Consider the following 7,984-nt stretch of genomic DNA (forward strand, 5'->3'; position numbering starts at 1 on the left):
TGTAAGAATTCAATTCAACCAGTGATAAAATAGCTTTCATTCTTGGAGTCCATAATATATTTTAGGAACTGTGTTTAAACTGTCTCAAATTTAATCTTCATAATAATGCTATGAAGTTGGTACTATTATTAATATTTTTTGATTGAGATTAAGGCTTGCCCATAGTTCAACAGCTAGAAAGTGGGCAGACCCTGATGGGTTTAACATGTTGCCAAGAAATATGAGAGAGAGTATAAAGCAGGAAACAGAGTCTTTGCCTTAAAGGCATTTACAATCTACTTTGGGAGACAAGACATGTTGCACAAATGAAAGGCAAATATCAATACAGAAGTTAGCTAACAGCAGACCACAAATGCCATAATTAAAGGAATGCCTATTTAGTAGAAATGGCTACTTACCCAGTGAATCATTCAGATTCAAACTTTTGGAGAATATACTTCTATCAGAAAACCTTTGTTTTAGAATGCACACCAGATAAATATGTATTTATTTATAAATTATATATTTACTCTTGCACCAATCTGTTACAAATGTATCAATATATATTAATATGCTCAAAGATGTAAATCATAAAAAATTTAAAAGAATGAGATAAAAATATAGAAAGACATTCTACAATATTTTTTAGCATGCTGATGAATTATGCGCTCTGCTTTGGAAGCAATTTATCTGGACTAGTGGTACTCAACTTTGGCTGAAAATTAGCTTTTCTGGAGAGTTTAAAAATTGACACTGCGGTCCCAACCCCAGGTCAAATCAATCAGGATCTCTGGGGGGTGGTACACAGATCATGGGAATATTTCACCTTCCCCCTCCACCCCATCCACCAGGGAATTCTGTGCAACCAAGGGTGAGAATCACTGGCCTAGCCACTAAGGACAGTGGCACCCTATAGAGAGATCAGTGGACTGCAGACAAAGAAGGAAGATACTACAGGTCACTTTAATATTTTTACATGGAAGTATTGACAAGTTGCATTTGTAAAGTTAGTCAAGCTGAATTTTAAAATCTCCCCTTGCCTAAGTTAGTGTCCATGTTTTGGTTTTTTGAAACAGTACCCCTTTAGGGTGTGCTTAACTTTTCAATGTCTGGGAATGAGGAGATCTGAGTTGTATCCTGGGCCTGCCGCAGAACTTGGGCTGAGACCTTTGGCTAGTTTTCAACAATGGTAACTATGGGGGTGGCGATTTTCTGTAGTCATAAAGTACTTTGTCTCAGAAAAGTATATTCTTGGAATCAATATGTAAGCCTGCAAATGGAACCCCGAAATATTTGTTCTGGAAGGCATCTTTTAGAACAGCACCCTCAGCCGGGCGCGGTGGCTCACGCCTGTAATCCCAGCACTTTGGGAGGCCGAGGCGGGAGGATCACGAGGTCAGGAGATCGAGACCATCCTGGCTAACATGATGAAACCCCGTCTCTACTAAAAAATACAAAAAATTAGTCGGGCGCGGTGGCGGGCGCCTGTAGTCCCAGCTACTCGGGAGGCTGAGGCAGGAGAATGGCATGAACCAGGGAGGCGGAACTTGCAGTGAGCCGAGATCGTGCCACTGCACCCCAGCCTGTGGGACAGAGCGAGACTCTGTCTCAAAAAAAAAAATAAAAAATAAAAAATAAAAAAAAGAATAGCACCCTCATTACACATGAGGAAACTGAGACCCAGAGATGCTAAGTAGAGGCAGTTGGCTTACCTAAGACAAAGCCGTAAGAAGGAAGGGTTAGGACACTAGTTGGAGGAGGAGGAGGAGGCTGATCCTCATCAGACAAATGGTTCTCAAATGTGGAATTCCACTTTTATAAAGGACTCAGGATATATGGACAGAATAGAGTACAGTAATTGTGGCTCCTCCATCTTTAGCTGATCCCACCAACACAAGGGTTAGGTTTAAAAATTCTACAATAAGTTGTATAGAAGGCTCCCATGTTCCCAAAGTTAGAAAGCCCCTGTGGTCAGTGTTTCCTCATTCTTGGATCTGTTTTGAATGTAGTCATCCAGAATTTTCTCTGTGAATGAGGAGGCTAAACTAGATGAGCTCTGAGGTTCCTTCTGACTCACCATGAAACTTCTAGGGCTGTGTGCATTGCTAGGACACAAGGACATGATTGGAGCACAAAGTTGGGTTCGAATAATTCCCTGTTGTACTGCATAATGGGGAGGAGAGATATTCTTGTATAATTTGCATTTGGAAATACAGAAGCTTGCATAGAATTCTGTGAGCAAATATAATTATGCTTTCCCTTGCCTGCTCAACATGGGTCATTATAGGTGAAAGACAGCACAACTGGGAACTGCTGGACCTGGAGGGACAGTGTCATGCATAGACCAAGAAAAGTTCATGTTGACAACATGTCAAGGCTTGTTTCATATGGTTTAAATTGGGTTTCATGAAGTGGAAAACAATGCATGAAACCATTCTTGTTCTTTGTTCTTCAAAACACATGAAAATATTGGGAAGATTTAAATGTAGGAGTTAACATGACACTTAATGTCTCTTTGTGCCTTTGTTTATGTCATTACTTCTTCTGGATGTCCCTCAATTTGCCTTCTCACCATATCCACCCAGAGAAGTCCAACATGCCAACTGAAAAATGGACAAACAATAAGAGTAGTCCATTGCCTTAAGTGCTTACATGCATGCATCTAACTCTATACGGCAATCACTAATACTGTTCTCATTCTAGATGAAGACACTGAGGCACAGAGAGGATATGTAACTGGCTTGAAATCATTAAATTCAGAGGCAGAGACTGAATTCAGACTCAAATAGTCAGTCTCCAGGGTCTGTGCTCTCAAGAACACACTTTACCAAGTTTTTGATGGCATTGTAAAGGATTTTAGAGAAGAAAAAATTAAAATGTTTGCTGAACGTATTAAAATTAAAAAATAAAATTATGTTTATGACCCACCAACTTGGCAAATATTTTAAATAGTAGCTGGTGGTGGGGAGGAAGTGAGAAAATGGAATTTGCCCTGCTGGTGGGAGTGCCAGTTTGTACAGTCCTTCTGAAAGACAAATTGGCAGTACAGTATGTAATAAGTCCCTTGGAACATACTGCTAGACCCAGAAATTTTACTCCCATGAATTTATCCTAAGGACAATTTTGGAGAAGTTCACAAAAAATTAATGCATAAAATTTATATAAGAACATTGTTTAAAATATCAAAAAGTTGGAAACAACATAAATAATTTACAATGGAGAATTGGTTAAATAAATCATGGTACAACTCTAATAAAAAATATGCAGATATTAAGAATGTAATAGAACCATGTTTACTGACATAGAAAGATGTTCAAAATAATGTTAAGTTTAAAAAGAAAATAGTTTTAAACTTAAAACATAAGTTTATATCAATAGTAGAATTAAGACAGTTACAGATTTCTTTGTGGTGTTTGGTAGTTTCCAATGTATTACTTATATAAAAAATAAAAATAGACCAGGTGAGGTGGCTCACACCTGTAATCCCAACATTTTGGGAGGCTGAGGCGGTTGGATCGCTTGAGCCTAGGAGTTCAAGACGAGCCTAGGCAACATGGTGAAAGCCCCTCTCCACAAAAAATGAAAAAATTAACTAGGCAGGGTGGTGTGTGCTTGTGGTCCCAGCTATTCAGGAGGCAGAGCTGGGAGAATCACCTGAAGCTGGAAGGTCAAGGTTGCAGTGAGCCGGGAATGCACCCCTGCACTCCAGCCTGGGTGACAGAAAGAGACTCTGTCACAAAAAGAAACAAACAAACAAACAAAACAACACACACAAAAACCCCTAGATCTTCCTTGCCTTAGCCATTGGAAAACTTTTTGCACATGTGCAAAACAGGCACTGACTCTAACCAGAGTAAGTTTAAAGTAAAATTAATTGTTAACGTTCATTGAGCACTTATTATGGGCTAGGAGCTCTGTTAAATACTTTAAATGATTTCTTTTCATCCTTACAACTCTTCTGATGTGAGCACTCTGTCTTTTTACAGTTCAGAAAACTGAAGCACAAAAAGATTTAAATAACTTGCTCCAAGTTCACTGAGAAGGCAGCTTCTAAGGGGATGTAAATAATTTGTAGGATTCAGAAATGAAAGAATAAAGTTGGCCTTTGGGCATTAAAGCACCATCTCCTATGGATAGGAACGTTAGCTAGTTAGCCCAACACAGAAGATCAGTTTAGATCTTCTGGTTAAAAATAAAACCATTCATTGAGATCGAGCCCTGAGGGAACTCGGGATGGGTAAACAGCTATATTGTGTGACTTTTTACCTTGCAGTTAACTTCTCTGCCAGATAGAAAGTGCTTTACTAGCAGATTTCTTTTTCCTTTGTATCTCACACAAAGCCTATCCCACCCGAGGAGGAGCCTGAGAGAAAGTCACTTCAATTCAATTTTGGTAATTTAGAGATTTTGCTTGGCACCCAGTCTCCTTCCAATACTTGTCTCTATAAACATTGATCTTCTCTACCTCTCTGAGGGTCTCTACCCTTGGTATGTCGCTGTTCCTCATCATTTAGTGGCTGGGAAATATAAAGGCAGAAGTCCTAAATCTGTGGCAACTTTAGAACTTCTAAATAGTAGAGCCCTGGAGGTAGTAGCACAGTTGGAGGGAGGTGGCTGGACACTCTAAGTTGTGTCTACATAGTACTTAACACAAGAGTGAGAAGGTGTCAGGTGTGTGAATCAAAGAATGGGCTACTGATAAGTGACTTAGCCCTGAGGAAGGGTAATGAATAGTGACCAGGCTCCAAAGAAAATGTGCCCAGTGCCCTAATCCTTGGGTCTCTGCTTAACCTCAGCATGCCTTCAGACACAGAGGAATTGCTTTCAGTGATTGAGTTATCATCAATATTCTATCTCAGATAGAGGGAACCAGGATCTTGAAAAGACAGAAAACTTTTATGACTATCATTCTTTTGTTCATGACATTAATGTTTCTGAAATGCCTCTACTTATTCTCTCTCTCATGATCCATTGCAACCCAACTCAAGTGCCCCCACCTCCTTCTATAAAGAATTCTCTGTTGCTACCAGACATATTGAGAATGATCTCAATATACCTGGAATTGCATAGAAAGCTTGGACTGCTTTCCTTGGCTGTGTCTTTTTAAATAAGTCGTATAGCTATATTCTTCTGGCCTTGAGGGACAGGAACTCTATTACATAACAACAATGACAAAACAATGCCAACAACTAGCATGGCACATGCCTATTTATTTCAATAGAGAGAAGCCTAGTGGTTTAAGGTAGACATCATCTAGCAAACTAAGCTTTCAGTACTGAAGCTTTGAGGCTTCAAGTGGTTTGAAAAGTCCAGTGTACCTAGAAACTATTGTGCTTGGGATTAATTGGCTTCTAGCTCAAGACCAAAAGGTAGGAGACACTGGTTGTAGGACTGGTTCACTCATCAAGACATATTCTCAGTTACTTCTTGCAGTCTTGGTTCTCTCATCTGTCAGTTGACACAGAGCCAATCATACCTAAAAGAATTATTGTGAAAACAAAATAAAATAATGGATATGAAAAGCCTTTAAAAGTTGAAAGCACTAGGCAAACCCAAGGCATTATTTGGCATTATTGTAAATATGACAAACCAAATCTTACGTGGCAGAGGAGATTGCAATTATAAGGATGGGTGGTCAATACTTAAGATTCATGTATGATCAATGAAACCAACTATCTGTGGAAATGACATCCACCAAGGAAAAGCCTGAGTAGTTGAGGAGGTCACAGGGAGATGAGGACAGCTCATATTCAATCAAGGGAGAATATTCATATTGCTGAAAAATAGAACTCTGGGAGTTTTTTTCATAAAGTGTTGGCTAAAGTTTGATCTGTGAAACAGGTTTTTCAGGGACAAAAATGGGTCAAATAGATTTGAGTTAGACAAAGTCAAATAGAATTTTCACTCACTGTCTTTAGAATGCCAAGTTGACTCTTCAAAAGGGAGAGAGGCAGGGATCTTTAATCTTTTCAAGGGCAGTCACCTGGCAAAAGCTGAAGCTCAACCCATTGTATTAGATCTAACTGCAGGGAGTATGTGTTTATGATCTGCTTGGAGTTTCTGAGATGAGAACCAAAAGACGAAGACTTGAATGATGTTTCTCCAGCACTATGAAAATGAAAGAGTCAGGTACAGTGGCATGCACCTGCATTCCCTACTACTTGAGAGACTGAGGTGGGAGGATTTTGAGCCCGAGAGTTTGACACCAGCATGGGCAACATAGTGAGATGCAGTCTCAAAAGAAGAAGAAGAAAAGAAAAGAAAAGAAACTTCGGTTTTGGCAGTCATGGGAATTTTGGTCCTAGGAAAGCTGGAGAAAGCTGGACTCTATTATGACAGAGGGGATTGATTAGGCACACTTTGGTATGGGAGAATTCTCCTTCCAGACAACTGTTGCCCTTGTCCCAATCCTTGGCTCTCCCACCAACCTTCTGTTACCTGCTCAGCTTCCAGGCACTGTCATCATGGAGAGCAGTCTAAATGATGGGCAGCACCATTCAAGAAAAAAAAAATTAAAAATTATTAAATTCATGTTCATTTCTCTTAATTACTAATCATAAAATTAGAACATTTACTCAAAATTTCAAACGGAAGAAATATAGAGTAAGAAGTGGATACTCTTTCCCCATCTATCACCATGCCATGACACATAGTTTAAAATTGCTACATTAAAAAACAAAATGGGCCAGGCATGGTGGCTCACACCTGTAATCCCAGTCAGTGCTCAGGAAGACTGAGGAGGCAGGATCACTTGAATGCAGGAGTTCAAGACAAGATAGAGAGATTCTGTCTCTACAAAAAAAATTAAAAAATAGCCAGGCTTGGTGGCGTGCACCTGTAGTCCCAGCTACTTGGGAGGCTGGGGTGGGAGAATCACCTCAGCCCAAGGAGGATACAGTGAGCTATGATCGCCACTGCACTCCAGCCTGGACAACAGAGCAGGACCCCGTCTCTAAAACACCAACCAACTAACCAAACAAACCAAAAAACCCATGAAATGACTAGAAGCCAATTCACAATATTTCATAACTATTTATTTAACCAGTTCTCTATGGCTGGGCATTTAGGTTGTTTCCAAATTATCATCGTGACAATAGGTGTTGCAATAAACTTGGACATTTATTTTTGTGCATTTTGTATGAGAATAGATACACAGAAGTGAAACTGCCATCACAATGCATAACTAAATGGACAATTTGGCTATGTACTGCTAAATTGGCCCCCTCAAAATGGCACCAATTTCCACTTCCACCGGGAGTATATGAGGGTTGACCATCAATTTGGTCAGTTGGGTGAGTTGCTTGGGACAGACCATGTCTGAAGCAATGACAGAACTGATGATCTGGACTGCAAAGTCTCGGGAACTTGATGACACAAGAGCTACTCCTGTGTCGGGCCTTGTATAGGTCGTTGGCATGCCACCCCAAACAACACTGACCTCACACATCTCTCGTTAACTGTAAATCAGAGCACATTATGGCTCCTGAAGTGTACTAGACTGTACATTAATTTCCTGTGAGCGCCCTAATCAATTGCTTCTGTGAGGGGTTTTAAGGGACCCTGAAACATCACCCTTCTTTTTGGCCCAAGGCTTGAATCAATTAGAGCTAGGCAAAAGAGTAAGACAGAAAAAGTCAAAACATCACCTTTGTTGTTGTTAAAGTTGCTACTGAGGAATGTGGTTATATCTGCTGTGCCAGTGAGTGTCCGCATTCTTAACTGTGATATTGCAGGGACCACACCCAGCCTCCAGCAGCATTGGACCACTGCTGATCTTCCTACAGGTTGAGGAGTAAGTTCACTGATAAATTTATTAGCTGGTAGAGAAATATCAGGAGTACATGCTCTGTGTGAGTGTGCATACTGCCAGAGGAAGGGGCTTGGCAACCCATGACTAGTGTTTCTTTTAAAGCTTACCAATCAGATTATGTCTCTTTTTCTTCTCTGGAGGAAAGTAGGAGTGTTACATTAGTGGTGCTCTTTTTACAAGAAGGAAATATCAGGA

This window comes from Gorilla gorilla, chromosome 8, assembly GCF_029281585.2.
Source record: "Gorilla gorilla gorilla isolate KB3781 chromosome 8, NHGRI_mGorGor1-v2.1_pri, whole genome shotgun sequence".
In the NCBI taxonomy this organism is placed as follows: domain Eukaryota; kingdom Metazoa; phylum Chordata; class Mammalia; order Primates; family Hominidae; genus Gorilla; species Gorilla gorilla.